This window comes from Hetaerina americana, unplaced genomic scaffold, assembly GCF_022747635.1.
Source record: "Hetaerina americana unplaced genomic scaffold, ioHetAmer1.1.p SCAF_6, whole genome shotgun sequence".
In the NCBI taxonomy this organism is placed as follows: Eukaryota; Metazoa; Arthropoda; class Insecta; order Odonata; family Calopterygidae; genus Hetaerina; species Hetaerina americana.
In genome coordinates, this window is record NW_027287205.1 from 89,249,321 (window position 1) to 89,270,806 (window position 21,486).

Below are 21,486 nucleotides of genomic sequence, written 5' to 3' on the forward strand. Positions count from 1 at the left end.
TAAGGCCAGCACTCAACCCACTGGACTGCCACGAGACTACTCGCTACAGGTCTCTCCGGAAAAGTGCCTTCCGACGCACCAACGATGACGTATTTCCCCCCGGTCTGCCTTCTACCTCCCTCGCAGTGTGGCGAGTGGGGGAGTGCCATCCACCATCGCGTCTGGGCGCACAGCTTCCCGTTGCCCTGGCGACGGCCGTCTGTCCTGGTCTCGCTGCAGAGGCGAGTGCGGAAGCGCGCGAAATTTCAATAGGCACCGTTTCCCATCGCAACGCCGGGCACTTATTTTTTAGAACAGGCCCCCATTTCTCAAAGCTGGAAGACACTCGCAAAAACTCGTGCAAGTGCAATGCTATCACTTGCCGTGTCAATGCACGACTTCAACGCGTTCTCCTTCTCCGCCATTTATTGCCATCTCATCCTTCGCAATGGCGCCAATTCTAAGGACTTGATGTAATTGTGCGAAAGGGGCCCAAAAGGGGGAAGGGGGGCGCATCATTGCCGCGTCTCGACACTCAAATGGTTAACGCGTCACGGCTTGGGCGTTTTCCGATTGAGAACAATGGGATGGCGTCGGCGTGGAGTCTCGCGGGGCGACGCCGTCGTGCGGGTGCCAAAGGGGGGGGGCTGGGGGAGGGGGTGCCGCTGCAAATGAGCAAGCACAATGATCGGTATTAGTTTGAATGATTGTACAATTCAAGTGAGGGTGGCTCTTGTTGCAACATTTTCTGTTATTTCTCAAGTTTACGTCGCATTGAAAATGCACTTTGATATTACATATTTTCTTGAGTGCTACGCTTGTTTTGTTTCCATAATAACCTTAATTATGCACATGCAATGGTGTGTGCATTTGGTTAGATATATAATCCACATTATTAACTGTTGAGAAAAGAACTGAGAAATATAAGAGGTCTTGTTTTAACAATCGCATTGCACGACCCGCGGTCGTCTTATAACTTGCCGGCCAATTTGGCCCTTTCTTCTTTTTTTCTCTCTAAGCAGTCCGTGGTGACCTTCTCGTCTCCATCCTCCACCTCCTCCTCTTGCTGTCCCCTTGGCCAATGCCACACTGTTTACGATACATTTTATTCTCCAAGCGACACCACTATATTGCCTCACTGCCTAGGTTTCCTTACAGCGTGAAGATGAAGTTCAGGTGAAGATGTTTGAATACGCCGTAACGAAACCTATGGAGTGATAAAAAAAATGCCGTGCGGAACAGCAAAATTGTCTCCTGTGTGTCGTCGACCCGTTTCGTGCCATGGTTCTAATCTCCACAGATTTGGGCGAATGCATTCGTGAATTTTCATTCCTCGCAGCCTTTGTCCTCTTGCTTCCCCATCTTCGCGAGGCAAGCTTAGCGGTCACCGTGTGTTCTGTTTAAAGTTGCGACACTTTGCTCGAGTGAGGCGCCACAGGTGGGCCCCTGGCGCCCCTCAGATATTATGCGGCGGCGTCCCACAGGTGTCTGCGGCGGCGATGGCCAATCGAAGCTCCGCAGCAGCAGCAAGGGGGGGTGAGGGGGGTAAGGGAGGAGGGAAAAGCGATGCACACACCCCCTCCAACCCTTGACGACAAGGAGAGGCTTCTGCTTATTGGCATTAAGGCGCTCAGTTTCCTTTGCGCACGTCTTCATTTCTTTCGCGTTAAACATTAAAGCAGATGACCGGAAGGAATATGAAGAGAGCAGGCGGGGACCAGTTGGCCCAAGTGCTCTAGAAGGAGGCTGAAAAAGTTTCAAGGACTTCTTAAAAAGGCGTTGGTAAAGGAGCCAGTCGAGTGCTTCAAAGAATCGAAGATTCGCTCATTTTGTGATAAAAATGCGCGTCGACCTCTTAATGCCCTGCTCTGAAATTCAAGTGTAGTAACTAACGACACAGTTCCAGATAAGGAAGGGGCGGCGAGTTAGAAAATGGAATGTAGACGTATTAAATGGTTTGAAATTGAAGGAATACAAACAGGCGGTAGAGGAAATCATGGAGGATGGTAAAGAGCTTAGTACTATCGAAGAAAAATGGGAAATGATCAAGAAAGGGTTATCGAAAGCCGCAAAAGACACTATTGGAACCGTTAACGCTAAAAGGACTAGGAAACCATGGATCACGGATGAGATGATTACAAAGATGGATGAGCGGAGAAAATGGAAGAATGTAAATACAGAATTAGACAAAATGAAGTACAAAGAATCAAACAATAAATTGAGGCGGGAAACAAATAAAGCAAAATAGCATAGTGGAAGACGCAGTGCGAGGATATGGAAAGTCTGCAGAGGAAGGGTGAAATCGGTGCGCTGTACAGCAAAGTTAAATCTTTATCGGGAAGTAAGAAAGGAAGAGCTATGCTAACAGTTAGAGATAAGGTGGGTAAGGTAATAGTTGACGCAGGAAAGATTCAAGAGAGATGGAAGGAGTATATAGAAGAACTGTTTAGTAAAGAGCTTAGACCAACAAAGTTAGACATTGAAAAGGAACATGACGTAGAGGAAGACAGCTTATGTTTAGGAAAATATGGGAGGAAGAGGCTATATGGGCTGATTCGCAGTATTTATGAGGAAGGTATCTGGCCGGAACACGTTGTGAGATCAATTTTAGTTCCTATTCCGAAAAAGGTAAAGGCTACGTAATGTGGGGCCTAAAGGACAATAAGTTTGATAGCCCACGCAGCTAAAGTTGTTCTGAGGATCATAAACAAAAGGATAGAGAGTAGGGCAAATGATTACTTAGGGGAAGATCAGTTTGGGTTTAGGAAGGGGAGAGGTACGCGTGATGCCATTGCAGTAATGAGATTATTAATCGAGAGGTATTTGCCTGTTTCGTAGATTTCGAAAAAGCGTTTGATAGGGTGAATTAGGAAAAACTAATGAGTATATTGCAGAAAATAGGAATAGATTGGAGGGAAAGGAGGCTAATCCGCAACCTGTACATGTCTCAGGCTGCACAGGCGCGGGTGTGGAATGGGGAGTCCGGATGGGCAGTGTTAGGAAGGGGTGTAAGGCAGGGTTGCCCATTATCACCGTTGCTGTTCAACCTGTATGTGGAGGAAATGATTAAGGAGGCACGGGAAGAACTGGATGTAGGAATGAAAGTGGGCGGGGAATTTGTAAAATCAGTTAGGTTTGCTGATGACCAAGGTTGAGTTTGTCAGTCAGTGGAATGGACAGAGAAAAAAACAAATGAGGAAGCACTTGTTATGGTGGGCGAAGATAGGGGTTTGTTGGGAGCAATCATATGGAGGCAGGAAAAGTGGATGAAGGGGGTATTGACCGGCAGTGGGATGTTGAAGACTGTGATTGAAGGGAGAATGTTAGGCAAACGAGGAAAGGGAAGGAACAGGATAGGGATGTTCGACGGGATGAAGGGAGGAAGAAAGTACTCAGAGATGAAGAGGAGTCTGATGTAGAGTAGGATACTGGATTTTGTACTTTGTTAGGAATCACAAAATATTTATTTAGTAGCTGTGTCCATCCAAAAACCTACCTTATAATAGGTTACCTTATAATAATAATTATATATATATATATATATATATATTTTTTTTTTAAGGTAATCTACCGATTTTTCCGGTACCGGGTCTTCCTTGGCACACATAACCGGTACAGGGAAAGGAACTGGCCCCCCTGTGTGAATTTCACACGCCTGTCGGGCTTAGTACTGAGTGAACTCTGCCATCACCAACCAAACCGACCTTCGGTTTGATGACTGTGTTTATGGTTTATATTATATATATATATATATATATATATGTAAAACAATAAACACAGTAATCAACCTGAGTAAGGTGTATCTGGAAGGGGAGGGTAGAGTTCACCCAATACTGAGCCCTATACAGCGTGTCCAATATTAGGGATGAAAGGGTCCGAACCTTTCCCTTTACGTATGTATGTATGTTGTTATTTTTTTGAGTTGAGTTGAATATATATAAATATATATATATATATATATATATATATATATATATATATATATATATATATATATATATATATATATATATATATATATATATATATATATATAATTAAACCTATTTAAAACTCAATCATATATTTTTATGTAAATGTCTTAATCAATGCTTTCATATATTTTTGCTCCGCCGAAGAGCGTTGAGCGTTCTGTTTCCAAGATATATGTTTGTGGATCCATGTATACTATACATATATATATACGAGGGTCATCCGGAAAGTAGTACCCGTTCGTGCCGCATGAAGTGCTGACGACGCGAGTAGCCGCTGGACGAGGTCAGATAGCTTCAGTGGCTTGTCTGCCTTCTCTGAGCCAAGTTGCGTGACGCTAGCATTGCCTGTGTTGTTTCTGTGATTGTTTACAATGTTTAAAAAAATTGAGAACGCCGCCAGTTGTGAAGTGAGGGCAGTGATTAAATTCCTCAATGCAAGAAACGTTCGCCCATGTGATATTCATCGCCAATTAAAGGAGGTGTATGGAGACAATGTAATGGACGAGTCGTCTGTTCGGCGGTGGTGTCGCAACTTCAACATGGGGAGGGGGAACACACACGACGATGAGCGTTTGGAGAGACCGTCTGTCATTACAGACCAACTGGTGAGCTCAGTTGACGAATTCGTGAGGAACGATCGGCGCGTCACAATTGATGACATCTGTGAGCATTTTCCCAATGTTTCTCGAACAATTGTTCATGAAATTGTTAAACACCATCTGCATTATGCAAAAATTTGTGCAAGATGGGTCCCTCGCGTATCTCAATGAGCTGGCGGCGAAGGACTATGCAGCAGGAATACAGAAACTTGTCACACGTTATGACAAATGCCTTAATTTGCTTGGAGATTATGTTGAGAAGTAGTTTAAAGTATCCTCTTTCAAATAAAATTTTTTATGTTTGTTAATATTTACTTTTGTCTTTTTAATTCACGAACGGGTACTACTTTCCGGATGACCCTCGTGTATATATATATATATATATTCAACTCAACTCAAAAAATAACCACCGCATAATAATAATAATAATGTAAGCATAAAAAATGAAAAAACAATGCTTGTAGTTTTAAGTCAATCTTTTTACAGAGGGGCGTCGTTTCCACTCCATCTCTTTACCACCCCGGGTGTAGTTCATAAGTTCTTTCTTCAACGCAAACACCACACACACACACACCAGCCACGTTACAGGAATGCCGCGTTGTTTTCATCATACCCATGTTTGTAAATTGCCCGGAAGGGGTGGGTCTTACTCACCGGTACGGTTTTAGCTGAGCCCTTGTGGATCAAAGGGCGCCAATGACTGCTCTCTCTCCAACACCCTCCCTCACTGCGTAAGAGTGGCGGGAGGGGGTGGTGTTGCAGTTGAATGCTGGTAGTAATATCTGGTGTGCTCAAAAGGCGTTCGTTGTCGAGTGTCGCGTGTTGTGCGCGAGGCCACGAGGTGTGTAGGGCCCCCAAATTCACACAACGGAGCGACTTTATTGCGTGAGAGTGTTGGTGTTCATTGATCTCGTTGTCGGCGCGCGATGGGCAAACCTCGATGGCTCGTCGATGGCCTCCCTCCCCTCCGCCCTTCCCCCTCCCCTTCTCGGGAGCAGTGGGTCGTCGTCGGGCGCTATTTTTAGAGGTTGACCGGCGATGCGGGAGCGCGCCAGAGGAGGAGGGGGGCGTCTTGAGAGGAGGGGGGGAGTTGGGGGTGTCAAGCGAAGGATGGGACTCGTTATAATTTCATTGGAGTGGGCACCGCTCCCCCCTGCTCGCCGCCGACCCCTTGGCCGGCGCCACGAGCTCCTGATGCGGCCGCTCGATGGCCGATCACTTTACAGAGAAAATCACTGCTCCACTCCCTAGTTCCCTAATATTCCCTGATTTTATGGCCGATGCATGGTGCGTAAGCAAGCGAACACCCTCGTTCCAGATTTGGGTCGATGTGTGGGGTCCCGAATTCCATGTACGGCTGCGAATTCGTCTTATTGCAGTTGCGTAGCAATGCGCCATTCATTGTCAATCATGCGTTGTTTTGAATGTCATTGAGTGACTTTCGAATTTGCCGGCAGTGTTTGAATGAAGAACTATCACGGTTTTCACATTTGCATGACGTTAAAGATCGTTCTTTTTATCCGCTGTATCTGATAGGAAATTAATATTTTTAGAAAAATTAAATTTTATTAAAATTTGCGATGTCCTCGAAGCAGACTCGGGAGCATCCAAGCGGCGAGGATGCAGGCGAACAACGCTCGAGTTCCGTAATCATAGACCGCGGCGACGCCTTGAAGAAGAAACCTCGAGAGATTCGTGGCGCACGCGCTCCACCGCGCTTCTTCGGAATGCGTGCCCGGCTCGGAGTGACCTCGGTACGCGGGGACCGTCGCCCGCAACTGACAGGTGGAGAGAGGGAAACCGAAGTTCATTCGTGTGTGTGCCGAGAGGTGAGACGGAGTCATTCGCAATCCACGAGTAACGTTGTCCTCCTCCGCCGCGGTCGCCACGAATCCCTTCTCAGTAAATCAATCCTCCGACCCTTCCAAACCCTTCCAAACAAGACACCTGCATCTCCATCTGCACCGCTTTCTTCCCAGGATATCAGTCCCTCAGACATATTGTCTTATACCTCGTCCCCATCTTCACTTACCTAGCAGCAATGGCAAACTTTTGACGCATTTGTCTCTCGGTTACTTTGATTTTTCGGGTACCAGTTCTTCCTGGGAAACCATAACTGACACAGGGAAAGGAATTGGCTCCCATACTCAGATGTGTGAATTTCACACGCCGTGGCGGGCTTAGTACTGGGTGAGCTCTATCGTCACCCATACCAAACCGACCTTCGGGTTGATGTTACTGTGTTCATGGATTTTATATATGAATGGCCTTGTGCGTTCCGATGACCCCTGGAGCTGTGCTACCTGGAGCAAAGATGATCGCGCCTTTCGAGGTCACCAATGTCAAATACAAATGGCTAAGGCGGTAGGGCAGTATGGTCAGAGACGGAGAATATGGCAATGATGAGGATAGCTTAGGTCCACCGACTTACTATATTCGAAGGGTTGATAGAAAGAGCATCGAGAGAATTTGAAGCCAATAAGGCCGTAGCACCACCGTTCCATCGGAATGGGAGAAGCGAGCCCCCGTCCTTTGCCCTCTCGTGCGACGCCGCCCTTTGGGGACACCGCCCACCTGCTGCTCTCCACACAAAGGGCCTGCACGCCCTCCATTCACTCCCGACCAATGCCGAATCCCCCAGCCCCGCCCATCGCCTTGCCGAGCCATAGCTAACAGTGTTGAGAATTCCCCCAATTGGGGACAATTAGGGCTGCCCTTTGGCCTCCATTTTGCTGACATTTCTTCCGTAATTGAACGGTTTTCTGAATTCGGCCAATGGATGAATCAGGTCGGGCACTCGCCTAAGCTGTGGATCACCGATAACAAAGTAGTTTCACCATGGTATTAAATGAAGAGTGATTACCGCCATTTTATGTATCACGTAGCGAAATGAAAGCATTCTGCGGGCGAATGGTCACGTTGCTCTTTTTCAACCAGGTATTTCTTACCGAATGGCCTGTTTTTACATGGGATTTCATTCGCCCGGGTTGGTATATGAATATTCTAATTTCTCCTCGCAAAATTTTCTCGTCGATGATCTCCCTTTGAGGCCCGAGAAATGACGGAACTGTAACTGGTGATGATTCCGGACATGAGCATTCTCCGCCGTGGGTGGTTCTGGGAAGGCCTGCGATCGAGGACTGCTTGCGCGGCCGGATTCCAGAAGATTAGGCGGCGTCTTTGAAGCCCCCTTCCAGCCTCTCCGGCTGACGCCAGATGAAAAACCTCTTCCTTCCGAATGAAGCATCCTCCCCGATTTGTTTCTCGGTTGTTATAAGCGCTAAAAGAGGAAATTTCGAAATGAACGGAACTTGTGACTCACTGCAAATGCAATTAGACGGAGGCGAGGAGGAGCGGTGCAAGAAATCGCCTTCCTTCGACTCTAATGCTGCCGCATGCCAGCGAGCTAGTCGTTACGTGTCATTGGCATATCAACATTCCACTGTCACCCATCGCTATCTCTCGCTCAGTTGTCATTCCATAGTTGCGAATAAAGGGTTTTATTTTTCCGCGTTTTTATTTTTTATTTATTTTTATTAGTATTCTTTTCTTGAAAGGTACGTCTTCATTCGCAAGTGTAGGTAAAAGTGGAAGTGTTTAAGAAAATAGCTTTTCAACTATTCAGTTTTAATAAATATTTAAGGTGCAATTTATTTTTATAATTATTTTTGTACAAAAATCGGCGATATCTTCTTTACGCCGCCAAGCGTGAATTTATTTATTTATTTTAGAATGATGTTGCAATCAGGCGATTTTCCTGGTGGCAACGGTCAAGTTTGGTCAAAGATAACACTTACAACGAAAATTACATACATACACGCACAATAAAAACAGATAAGAGACCAAATATTTATACATACAATGACACTTCCACATCACATACAAAATGCCGTCCACATCACATGCAAACAATATTTTAATAACTACAATGAAGTTTATTACCCAGTGGCTGCTTTACATTTACACTTATAACTTCTAAAATTGAAAGGAAAGGAAAATCTCAAACAAACCTCCAGGCAGCTTCTCAGAATTTTGTCAGAAATATTTTCGTAAATTGTTCCGTGGACTTTAAGTGGAATCAGCGCGTGTGTGTGTCGGACATTCCGCAGAGGTATCAATTCTCTGAATCCCCTATTCTATTCTCTTGTTATTTCTCTGCTATTTTATTTTTTAGCTTCACTTTCAAATGATGTGTATTAGCAGTAGTTTTATGGGTGATGACCAACAGCTGAGGCCATTAGCGCCATTAGGGATGGATGGGAAAGGATGAAGGGTGGAGAGTTAATCCCTTCTCCATCCATGAGTTAATCCCGCTATGTGGAAGAGAAAGGGGCATCTGCCGGATTAAGGGAGAACGAGAGTGTCTGACAGCAGTTACACATTTACCCACGTGAAAAGACGGTCAAAATAATCTTTAATATTACTGTAAGACGAATCAGAGACAGGATGAGAATCGGAATCGGATTCAGGATAGATGATCAGTTTTCTTCGGTTTGCGACAGAGTAAATAAACTTAGAAAACAAATTTTACCCTCTCCTTTTATTTAAATCCTGATACCAAAGCGTATAGTCCCAATGGCCTCTCTTTAATTATTAATACTTCTGACGTCCATATTAAAGGATTTTGTAATTTTCCACAGCCGTTGTTTTAAATGAAATAACTTCTGTGCACAATTACGAACTCCTTTGATATGCATTGATAGAATTGAGCTCTTACGGCTAGTAGTATTGAAAAAATGAAAAATTCCAATAGCCTTAAACAGTTTACCTTTCAAAACAAAGTACAAATGAGATTAGTTGGCCAACGCCACTAATCTAAGGATGCGGTGGTCAAGGGTGCGATCGTGGTTCTCGGTCGCGCAGCTCCCCTCCGCCTTCACAACATACCCCATCTTCTCAAACTCCTCAACTGTCAGTTCAGTCTATCGGCTCCCGTCCCTTTCGGCTGACACCCCTTCCCCCTACATTTCACACTATATACTCTGCGGATGCCCCTATTCGTCCTCACTTCAACTTGTGCTGTCGTGACGATTAACCTTCAGTACGCTGAGGAGGGCTACTTCGTGGCCGAAATACGCGTATTCGTATTCACCTTCCTCGTCCCTTCCCTTATATACCATTTACCCCATCCTTTGACTTGTAGCGTTAGCCAAACAATCTCATTTGTACTTTGTTTTGAAAGGTAAACTATTTACGGCTCTTGCCGTTTTTCATTTATCCTTTGATATGGACATAATTCCACGAAGTGAAGCCTCAAAGTGAAAAGTATACCATTTCTGGCTTTCAAAATGCTGCCCGGCGCATAAACACAACGATGACAACCCTCTATTTATTTATTAAGACAGAAAAACGTGGCAACAATACATTTCGCTAATTCCACCACTCCCCCCCCCCACTCTAAGGATCGTTGCCCCAGCGGAGACCTGCAGGCAAATCTCTCATTTGTGCCCTTAACACGGGAGAAATTCACCTCGAGACATTCTGCAAATCCTTCACTCGTCGAGATAATATTTATTTTTTAAATCGTCCGCTTTGTGGCAGTGTTTTCTTTTCTCCGGGCGGGGGGGGGGCATTTCTCTCCCGATGCCCTCGCCTTCCCTCCCACACGACGCCTCTCTCGAGTGCGGATGTCCCTTGCGTCATCCATCCCTCGAGCCTGCGTTCCAGTATCCGCGGATCAAGTTCCCCATCGAACGGAGAGACTTTCAAAAACACTCCAATATCTTTGCATTTGGCCACTGTTCAATTGAAATGAGTCGTTCCATGCGCCCGGGAATTTATTGTCAATTCCGTCGGTCTTTGCGGTCGACGCACAACAAAAGGAGTGACTCTTTTCCCATACCGAACACTGCCCTCTTTTTCGATCATGTCAGATACGACACTAATTCAAGCATCAAGATGCCGGGTGAATTCTTATATTTTTATGTGCTAAGCTTTACAATTTCTAGGAGAACATGAGCCACGGGCGTGGATCTAACACACGTAGATATATTTTTTTTAAGGTAATCTACCGGTTAAGGTAGGTTTTTGGATGGACACAACTACCAAACAAATATTTTCTTACTCCTAACAAAACACAAAATCCATCATCCTACTCTATATCAGGTCCCTCTTCATCTCTGAGTACTTTCTTCCTCCCTTCATCCCGTCCAACATCCCTATCCTGTTCCTTCCCTTTCCTCTTTTGCCCAACATCCTACCCTCTATCACAGTCTTCAACATCCCACTGCCGGTCAACACCCCCTTCATCCACTTTTCCTGCCTCCACAGGATTTCTCCCAACAAACCCCTCTCTTCTCCCACCATACCAAGTACTTCCTCATTTGTTTTCTTCTCTGTCCATTTCACCTTCTCCATTCTTCTCCACACCCACATTTCAAAAGCCTCCAATCTACGTCTATCCTCCTGCTTCAATGACCACGTTTCCGCACCGTACATAGCTACGCTCCATATCAAAGTTTTTACGAGTCTTTTCTTAACATCCTTACTCAAAGTCCCCGTCATCAACTCCCTCCTCCTTGTGAAAGCCTCTTTGCCTAGCGCAATTCTTCTCCTTACGTCCCTACTACTTTGACCGTGTTGGTCCAAAACACTACCGAGATACGTAAACTGCTCTACCTGCTCTAGTTTTTGCCCTCCTATTTTAATGTTAAGCTTGGCCTTTTTCTTTGTAGAAAATCGCATAACCTTTGTTTTCTTAATATTGATTCTCATCCCATACCTGTCGCACTGAATTTCCAATTCACTCAGCAATGCTTGCAGCCCCTTGGCTGACTGACAAACTAAGGCTTGGTCATCAGCAAACCTAACTGATTTTACGAATTCCCCGCCCACTTTCATTCCTACCTCGAGTTCTTCCCATGCCGCTTTAATCATTTCCTCTGCATACAGGTTGAACAGCAACGGTGATAATGGGCAACCCTGCCTCACACCCCTTCCTAACACTGCCCATCCGGACTCCCCGTTTCCCACCCGCACCTGAGCAGTCTGAGACATGTACAGGTTGCGGATTAGCCTCCTTTCCCTCCAATTTATTCCTATTTTCTGCAATATACTCATTAGTTTTTCCCAATTCACCCTATCAAAAGCTTTTTCGAAATCTACGAAACAGGCAAATACCTCCTGGTTGTGTTCTATATTCCTCTCGATTAATAATCTCATTACTGCAATGGTATCACGCGTACCTCTCCCCTTCCTAAACCCAAACTGATCTTCCCCTAAGTAATCATTTGCCCTACTCTCTATCCTTTTGTAGATATATATATATATATATATATATATATATATATATATATATATATATATATATATATATATATATAAACCACAGTTGACGCATTCACAATTTCAATGGTGCTCCCTTGAGTTATGGGTGTTGTTAATTTTAAAGAAAGAGGCTCGATCAATATGCCGCCGCCCCTAAATGACGTCTCGGGTACTCCCCCGACCCCTGGGAGTAAACGATAAGGCCATCAACCCCTTCACAACACATCAGGGTGGACCTTTTAAATTGACCCTTAGTCTTATGCGTCCCCCAGCGTCAAAGGCGATAAGGTCACGTCCTCCCAGAACAAGTGAGCACGACAATGCCCCGGGCGCGTCATCGGCGCGGCCTTCTGAGAAACGAGCGGACGGGGCCGTCCGTGATTCAATGGCTCCTCGTCAACGTTGCCACATTTCTCTGCAAATGAAAAGTTGATCGTGGGGCGAAGAGGGCTTGGCTGACTCGGGAGGATTATGGAAGGAATTAAAGATTCTTAAGGACGCCGTTAGTGCCATGGGAATGCAAATGGAAAGGGAAATTTCTAAAACGGGAAAGACGACTAAGTAGTGCGACGAGGGGATAGCGAGTAGATTCCTCTTAAATTTTCTATTGGTTAGAGCATCAGCCTGGCAAGTTGAAGATCCTTGGTTAGAGTCCCCGTCAAGGATAATTTTCTACGCTTGTGATCGCTCAATTCTACCTTCCCCATCATTCCTGTGCTGTTCTATCGTTTGTTTTCCTATCCTCTCACGTGGGGGTGTCGCGCCGGCTCGTAGCCATTTTCCCGGCAGGGCAGGTCTCCAAGGTGAAGAGCCTCCAGTCGGTAATATAATGTAGATAAGGGAAGTCTGCCCTGACAAATAAATACATAAATATACACACGAGTTATATACATATATATATATATATATATATATATATATATATATATATATATATATATATATATATATATATATATATATATATATATATATTATGTTTATAGCTCGTGTGTGTATTTATGTATATAAATGTCCATCCCCGGACTACAACCTTGACGTGGTGGAAGGGCTTGTGCGTTCCGATGACCCCTAGAGCTGTGCTGGCGGGAGTAATAAAAATTGCTCCTGGTAGGGTCACCCATGCCAGATAGGTCGAAGGTTAGGAGCCAGACGAAAGGTAGTCCACGCAGCGTCTGTTCCTCAGTGAGGCGGCTGCAATGGCGTCTGACCCCAGTGGAGCGGCCAGTAAGTGATGGTGTCACGTTAAAAACACTATTGAGGAAGGCAACGGGAAACCACCTCAATTATCATTCCCAAGATTAACATGATGGACAATATAGATATTTTGAGTCCTGGCAACTACGGGGCTCGGCCCAATTGGCCGTATGTCGTGCTTGACAGCGGGGGGGGGGGGCAAGGTTTCCGCGGTCATCATCCCACGAAACCTTTGCAGGGGAAAACCAGCAGCAGCAGGACAGAAGACTCAGGAGAAGAAGACCACATAAGTTAGAATAGGAACGTGGAATATTAGGACAATTATGAGGACAGGGAAACTGGAGAATGTTAAGCGAGAGATGGAAAGGGGAAAAATAGATACTTCAGGGCTATGCGAGGTGAGATGGAATGATAGCGGGGATTACTGGAGTGATCCGTATAGAATAATATACAGCGGCGGGGACGATAGCCAACGAGGGGGTGCCATAGCATTAAATGAAGAGGTAGGAAGAAGCGTAGTCAACATAGAGCAGGTAACGGATATATTATTACTCGTAGAGATAAAAGCAGAACCGACGAACTTGGTTGTTATTCAGGTATACATGCCACCGAGCAACCATAAGGAAGAAGAGGTCGATAGGATATACGATCAGTTAGAGGACATGATCGCGTGTGTTCCTGCAGGGGAAACATTTGATAGTGATGGGGGATTGGAATGCGACGGTAGGCGAAGGAAGACATGGTGACGAGGTCGGGGACTACGGTTTAGGCACGAGGAATGACCGCGGGGAGAAAGCAGTTGAGTTCTGCAGGAGACAGAGCTTAGCCATCACCAACACTTGGTTTAGACACCACAAAAGATGCAGGTATACATGGAAAATGCCAGGTGACTCAGGAAGATATCAGCTAGATTATATCCTGGTTAGACACAGGTTTAGGAACAGTGTGATAAATTCGCACAGCTTCCCGGGAGCGGATGCGGACTCAGACCACAATTTAGTTGTTATGAAATGTAGCGTCCGTTTCAAAAAGATAAGGCAGGGGCGGCGAGTTAGAAAATGGAATGTAGAAGCATTAAATGGTTTGAAAAGGAAGGAATACAAACAGGCGGTAGAGAAAATCATGGAGGATGGTAAAGAGCTAAGTACTATCGAAGAAAAATGGGAATGTATCAAGAAAGGGTTGTTAAAAGCCGCAAAAGACACTATTGGAACCGTTAACGCTAAAAAGACTAGAAAACCATGGATCACGGATGAGATGATTACAAAGATGGATGAGCGGCGAAAATCGAAGAATGCAAATACAGAGTTAGCGAAAATGAAGTACAAAGAGTTAAATAATAAATTGAGGCGGGCAAAAAATAAAGGAAAAGAAGCATGGGGGAAGACGCAGTGCGAGGATTTGGAAAGTCTGCAGAGGAAGGGTGAAATCGGTGCGCTGTACAGCAAAGTTAAATCTTTATCGGGAAGTAAGAAAGGGAGATCTATGCTAACAGTTAGAGATAAGGCGGGTAAGGTAATAGTTGACATAGGAAAGATCCAAGAGAGATGGAAGGAATATATAGAAGAACTGTATGGTAAAGAACTTAGACCAACAAAGTTAGGCATAGAAAAGGAACATGACGTAGAGGAAGATAGGTTAGGTCCAGGCATACTACACAATGAGATAGAAAGGGCATTAAGGATGATGAAACTAAATAAGGCCGTGGGGGTGGAGAACATTCCCGCGGAACTATTAAAATGTTTAGGAAAATGCGGGAGGAAGAGGCTTTATGGGCTGATCCGTAGTATCTATGAGGAAGGAATCTGGCCGGAACACTTTGTGAGATCAGTTTTAGTTCCTATTCCGAAAAAGGTAAAGGCTACATCATTTGAGGACTACAGGACGATAAGTTTGATATCTTTCCAAGTCTTGTCTTGATGCGAACATCTTTGATGCAGTGTTTAATCTGTTCTAAGGGGTCGAAAGGGTAGTTAAGGAATCGTTGAGCACCCTTCTCTCGGTGGTGATTACACATCGCCGAAGAGGCGGTCTCGCGTTGTTGGAACCCTTTAGAGCTCGCCCTCGCCCGTGTTTGGGCTTGCACAATCAATGAGGGCCCCTTCTGATAGGGGTACAAACCCTATCAATTTCTGGGCATGCGCATTGCAATCCTACGCTATCGCTCCTTGGCGAGATGCCCTTGCCACACCCGAGCGTTGAACTCCCTCGCATCCACCGGGGGTGGGTCTTCCACGTCTCCGTGGTCTCCTCTCCGAAGAGGGATCTTAGGGCCGACCGCTCGAGCAAAATACGAGCGTGTGTAATCTCACGGCGGCGCTATTTGTCTAGCGGCCCTTCCCTCAGGAAGGCGTGGCCTCTTTGACCTTGGGATACTCGCTGCGTCACGTCCCCTCATTCATACCTTTCGTCCCCCCCCCCTCCCAGCACTCCGATTCTTCCCCTCTGGGCACATTCCCTGAGGCCATTTTTTTGTCCTCTGCATCTTCGCCTGTATAACTGTTGCCCTGTTTATTTTGCTTTTCCCAGCTGTTTCTTTGCGATGGCGGAGAGAGACACGCATGTGATCTCCCACTGATTGACCTGCCGACGGTAGTTCACCGCACTCAGGGAATGCTTTCGACGGACACGACTTGTCTGGACCATTCTTCTCTTCAAAGTCCGACTGAATACGAAAAACTGCCTCTATTACCACGCATACACACCCCTACGTCACATTAGGATCCACTCTCAACGTACGTCATCGACTCTCTCCCGCTTTCATTAGGGCTCTCCAACATTACGCCTGCTCTGCGAGTCCGCTGGGATAGTCTACAGTTATCAATTGAGCTTATTTTATTCCACCAAACGTTTTGTGTACATTTACGTATTCATTGCGTCCTAATTCAGACCGAAGACTATTTTCACAAGTCGTTGGTATCCGATGTCAATAGGCGCTAACAGAACATCTAACTGCGCTAAAATTAATGAATGTATAGATTTCCTGAATAAACCACGACAAAGACTTTAATCTGGCGAATCAGAGACCAGCAGTGACACGGATAAATGCGGAAATCAATTCTCTCAGTCAACAACTACCTGCTACGTTTTGTTTTGATAGGACAGAAAAAGATTTTTATCAAGATTGCAGTGAGACGTTTTGATGAAATATCCAGGGATTGTATGAGCTGCAATTTCGACGGAGATCGATCACCGAATATTCCCAAGCAACGACACATCGTACCATAGATACAGGACAAACTTTATCATTAAAATGCAGAAATTTCAGAGCGTTAAAATCATTCGCCTTGACCGTGATCCCGGTCAAGGCGAACGTATGTTACGCACTGAAATTTCTCCATGTTAATAAATGTTAGCGGATGACTTCGTTAAAAGTCGCTGTCGCGGTATCTCCCGCGGTTCTTCGAACCTTTATGATGATGGGTTTTTCTACGAGTAATTAGAGCTGAGACCCTAAGACGATTCGATCAACATGCGTGCCTCCGCAGAGATAAAACTCTCTTCCGTCAACTTGACTGGGAAGAAAACAAACACTGATAAACATTAAACATGTCGTGAGGTCGTTGAAGAACGGCTTTAATTAATAAAATGCTTTCAAATTGAGAACTGAATGAGAGCAAATATATCTGTTCCAGGGATTCTGGTGAAATGGGGAGGCCTATTCCGTGGCAACTAGAATAATATTTAGGATAATATTAGGAATTTGTGCACTTGGCCTTATTTCCCTTGACTACGAACAAAATGCGAATAAACAGTAGATTATAAATAGAGTGAACTCTAAATTATTCGGACAAGAATATCACCTGCAACAGGCGAATTGGAAGTGTTGAAATTAAAGACCTCGAAGGAAACGACCGATTGCTAAAGGGCTAAGGGCTGAGGGCGAGGAAGGGGTGGAAGCGATGCCATGAACAGAAGAACAACGAAAAGGAAATTGGATGCGGGCGGAGAGTAAAGAGTATTTCTGTGGAGAGAGAGAGAGAAAGTGCGGGAGGGAGGAAAGGGGAAATGATATCGTTCATTATTATTATTACGTAGTACCCTGCAAGCCACCGTTAGGGTATGTGGCAGGGGTTGAATACAAACCAGACATTTTAACCCGAATATTTTTATCCCTACCGCTGAGGAGCAACGTTATTATGATCCCTTATTGTTTGTAGGAAAATGGCATTTTAAATCCATCTGCTCTACACTTAATCTCTCTCATTTTATTTACATGATATCTCCTACCGTGGTACGTTGGGGGTAATAATACATTTTCAAGTTCACTGCTATAGAGACGTCCTTCCAATTCATACAAGAGATTTAATCTGTAATTTAACCGTCGCTCCGTGAGTGATTCCCAGCCTAGCTCCTCTAATATTTTGGTTTCGCTACTTAGTTTATCATAACAGCGTTTTTCAAATTTGGCTCCTTAACGCTGCGCGCGATCCAACTCGGCAATCAATCCAACTTCTTGAGGACCCCATAATATACTAGCAGCACATTCTAAATAAGAGGCCTAACCAGCAAAAGATAGCATTTATCTATGACCTTTTCATCACAGCTACCCCGTACTCTTCTTACAAATCCTAATTATTTGTCATCTTGTCCACATATTCCCCGTATATGTTTCACCCCGGAGAGATCGTGAGTGAGGGTAATGACGCCTAAGTAATTAATCGAGTCTACACATAAAATTTCGGTGTTCCCAATGCAGTTAGGCGTTCGAGGGGGAATCGCTCTCATTCAAAGAATTCTACGCTACGTACTTTGTTAGCACGCTTTTATCCTCTGGATTAGGAAATGATGTATTTGGGCACATTTCGACGAACACGGCGGCATGCATCGAAGATTGCTTGACCCTCGGAGGCAGGAGGGGGGGAAGGGGGAGACCACAAAGAGGGATGGCAAAGGGTGCACTGTGACGAAAAGCAGTTGCTGGATTATGTAAGAATGAGAAACTATTGGAAAATCCGTCAATGGATTCGGGGAATGAGGAGAGATTGGCGTATTGGAACAGGATATGGAGAGTGACTGCAGCAGAACAATTCTCGGAGATTGAACACTCGTGTTGTGTTATATTCCTCGACGGGGAAGCTCTAATGTGTATCTCAAGAGGTCAGTATGAAAGTAAAAAATACTGAACGATATTATTCTTGAAAAAAATGGAGCATTGTGCCATGGGGCGTGTCGAGTGTTATTGAGCGATATCCTTGTGGCGCGGTGTGTCAAATCAAAGCTAATACGAAGTCACGAGAATGGCGGCGGCACTCGGGAGTCAAAGTCGACCGCATTTTGGTCCATACTCTGGCTAGACATTGCTATCGATTTGGTTTCTTCATTCTTTCATTTGATTCAGGAATGCGAGCCCCGGCGACCTTGGGGCGACTTGCTTCGCTTCGAACGAGAGCCCTGGTCACGCGTTACGTTTATTTCGACTCTCTTTGCCGCATGACGCCAGGCATGTCTATGATGTGGCATTGCGTGTAAATGTAGTCGTCATTCATGCTATGGGCAACCTATGAGGAAGCGGAGGTTTCGGATCTGAGTAGGTATGAGTGTTTTGGGGAAAAGGCTTTTCGTTTTGCGTTCGTTCCCAAGACAACTGCGACGATTTTTGCATTAATGGAATTTTATGTGAATGAATATTTCGCTCAGCTCAGCTTTCACCGACAAGCACTGCTACTCCGCATATTTCACGAATTTTCTATCCACCGGACATATCCTTAGTTATGGTTGAACCCAAATATTTTATCAATTCTGCGTTTCTTATGTTGGTTCCCTGTAAGGTGGAAGTGTTTTCAGGTGAAATATTCTTCCTCCAAAAATCTGTCGAAACGTATTTTTTCAAATTTAATTCTAGCTGCCATGTGTCACGCCACTTTTGAATTGCCTCAAGGTCGTTAGCTAATGATACTCTATCATCATGACTGGATATATCCGAAATATCAAACACGAAATCCCGCCAAACGGCGAACAAATACTCATTTATATAGAAACAGATATAAGGAAAAGGGATAGGAACACACATAAAGGACGAACACAATAGAGGTGGGGAAGGTGGAATCGAACGGATGACAAGAGTAAAAATATTTCCTTGACCGGGACTCGAACCACATCATATAACCACTGCATCGTCAGCAAACAGACGTTTTACTAAACTGACTTTGACGTAAATTTAAAAATGTTTTATATTAAACTTTTATAAATTCGTGTCAAGTGAGCGATTTTTGAACGCCAACCAATCAACCAGTATGACGATTGAGAAATCAGTATTACCATATTTATGGCTGAACAGAAAATAGTTTGATTCGTTTGCTAAATAAATTTCAAGTGTGTTCTCTGAAAAGTGCATCACGTGCGACACGTGTTGCAAGCAATCTCGACATTCCGCTGCCTTAAAGGTCTTTACCAAGGACTCTGAATTCTCGTGCCCTGACGACGTCACGACCCCGACGGCGAATCCCATTTCCGGTGCAGGCAGCCGTCGGATGACACCGCAGTTGTGATGTCACACCCTTCGGCATTTCCGCGGAACGGCAATCCATGACGAAAACGACATTTCTGAGAGCGACCCGACATGTTTTAAAGAGCTGTTGTTCCCACCGAGCGATAGGAAGACTGCTGGAGAATGAATGCAAAAGACGGCGTTGAGGAAACCATTTCTTGCGTGCAGAATGACCTAGGTCGTGGTCATTATTTAAACATTTCTTCGTTCTTCTTTTTTACTGGCAGCTCGTCGCGGATGCGTGGAAAAGTGTTTTACACCAGGACCCTAGTGCATCGGGGGTCACTACAAGAGTTATTTCACAAATCCATCAGTTGAAATCTTATAATTAAGATTTAATTTTTTATGGTGCGTGTTTCCGGTATGGAGCCATCCTCTGCCACACGCCCTGGCGTTGTTTTTGTAGGGTGGCGTGCGGATTTAGATTCCTGTTTTTGATATTTGGATTAATCTTTCGAATAATTCCTTATTGGTGCATTGATTTGATGATGCAAAAGGGTTCGCTTCCCTTCCGCAGCGCGGCGTGGTCGACGCACTTCCGCCTCCTCATCGAGAGCGTTTTCGGAATCAAGCGAGTCAAGGTCGTTGACCAGGTTTGCGTTGACCTTCAATCAAGCCAGACGCTTGTCTTCGTCGCGGATGGTTTACCCGCGCCTTGCGCCGAGGCATGTGGTAATGTGACCACAAGAAGAAATCCGGAAGAAATAGCAATGCCCGCAACAAGTTACGAGAAGAAGTGTTTGGTATGGAAACAAGATTATCATAGACTGCCGTTTTCAAAATAGTTACTTTTGAAAAATATGATATCTTTAGCGAGCGACTCAATATTGCGGCGATTGGATTGCTGAGTCAGTCACCAGGAAGGTGTGCTCGAATCAGAGTTTCATGATGAAACACGATTTCAGACATTCTACGCAATGAAACATATGATTTCAAATTAACGGAGAGGATTCTGTTGGAGTATGGAATGAGGCATATTCGGCTTGCGATCGGCACATGTTACTAGCCTTAACTAGTATGGAATGTTATATGCTCATTGTATGGTATGTTCTATGCACATACCTGGAGTCTTACAACCAAGATAACACGCGCCCAATGCGTGCATCACATTTGTTGCGCGTGTTTCTTCTAATGGTGAAACGTTCTTCAAGTATCTCTCGTAAGACGTCAGGAATTCGCGGCGGCGGCGACGTAGGAGGTCGTCTCGAAGAACATTCGCCCTGAAATCCCCGGGCGTGACTCGAATCCCGGTCGCGTCCGTTTCAAAGGTTTCGCGGCCTCTTTCGAATGAATCCTATACGTGTGCTATACGACCCTGGTGTGACACTTGGCAATTGGAATTAATCTCAAAGGAATGCGTAGTGATTATTTTTTGGAATTAGAACAATTCCCTCCCGAACGTCTGCTGCATTGGGATCGCCGAAATGGAATGCGTTGGCTCAATTAAATACCTAGGTGTTACCCTCACTCACGCTCTCTCCTGGGTGAAACACGCACTATGGGGATTATATGTAGACAAGCAAACCAAAAATTAGGATTTATTAGAAGAGTACTGGGTAAATGCGATGATAAGGCCAAAGAGAAATGGTATATGTCGCTGGTTTGGCCTCATTTATAATATGCTGCAAGTATACGTATGGGATCCTCACGGAGTTGGATCGCGTGCAGCGCAGAGGAGGCATATATTTGTAAAAAGTTGTAATGATAAACTTAGTGGCGTATCTGAAATATTAGAGCAGCTAGGCTGGGGATCACTCGAGCAGGAGCGAAGGTTAAATTACAGATTGAAGCTCTTGCATATGAATTGGAAGGATGTCTCTTTAGCAGTGATACTGAAAATGTATTATTACCCTATCATACTACGATAGGAGAGATCATGTCAATAAAATTAGAATGATCAAGTGTAGAACTGATACAGGGACGCACCAAAAAGTGGTGGGACTGATTTTTTTACAAGAATTTTATCGACGATATAATTACA

The 21,486-nt window shown here is 44.8% G+C and overlaps 1 protein-coding gene across 3 annotated transcripts in view; it reads left to right on the forward strand.

The window, feature by feature from the left end:
- CalpA (calpain A) overlaps positions 1–21,486 on the forward strand; it is a 166,366-nt gene that overhangs the window by 51,077 nt on the left and 93,803 nt on the right. The gene's annotated exons all lie outside the window — the stretch shown is intronic.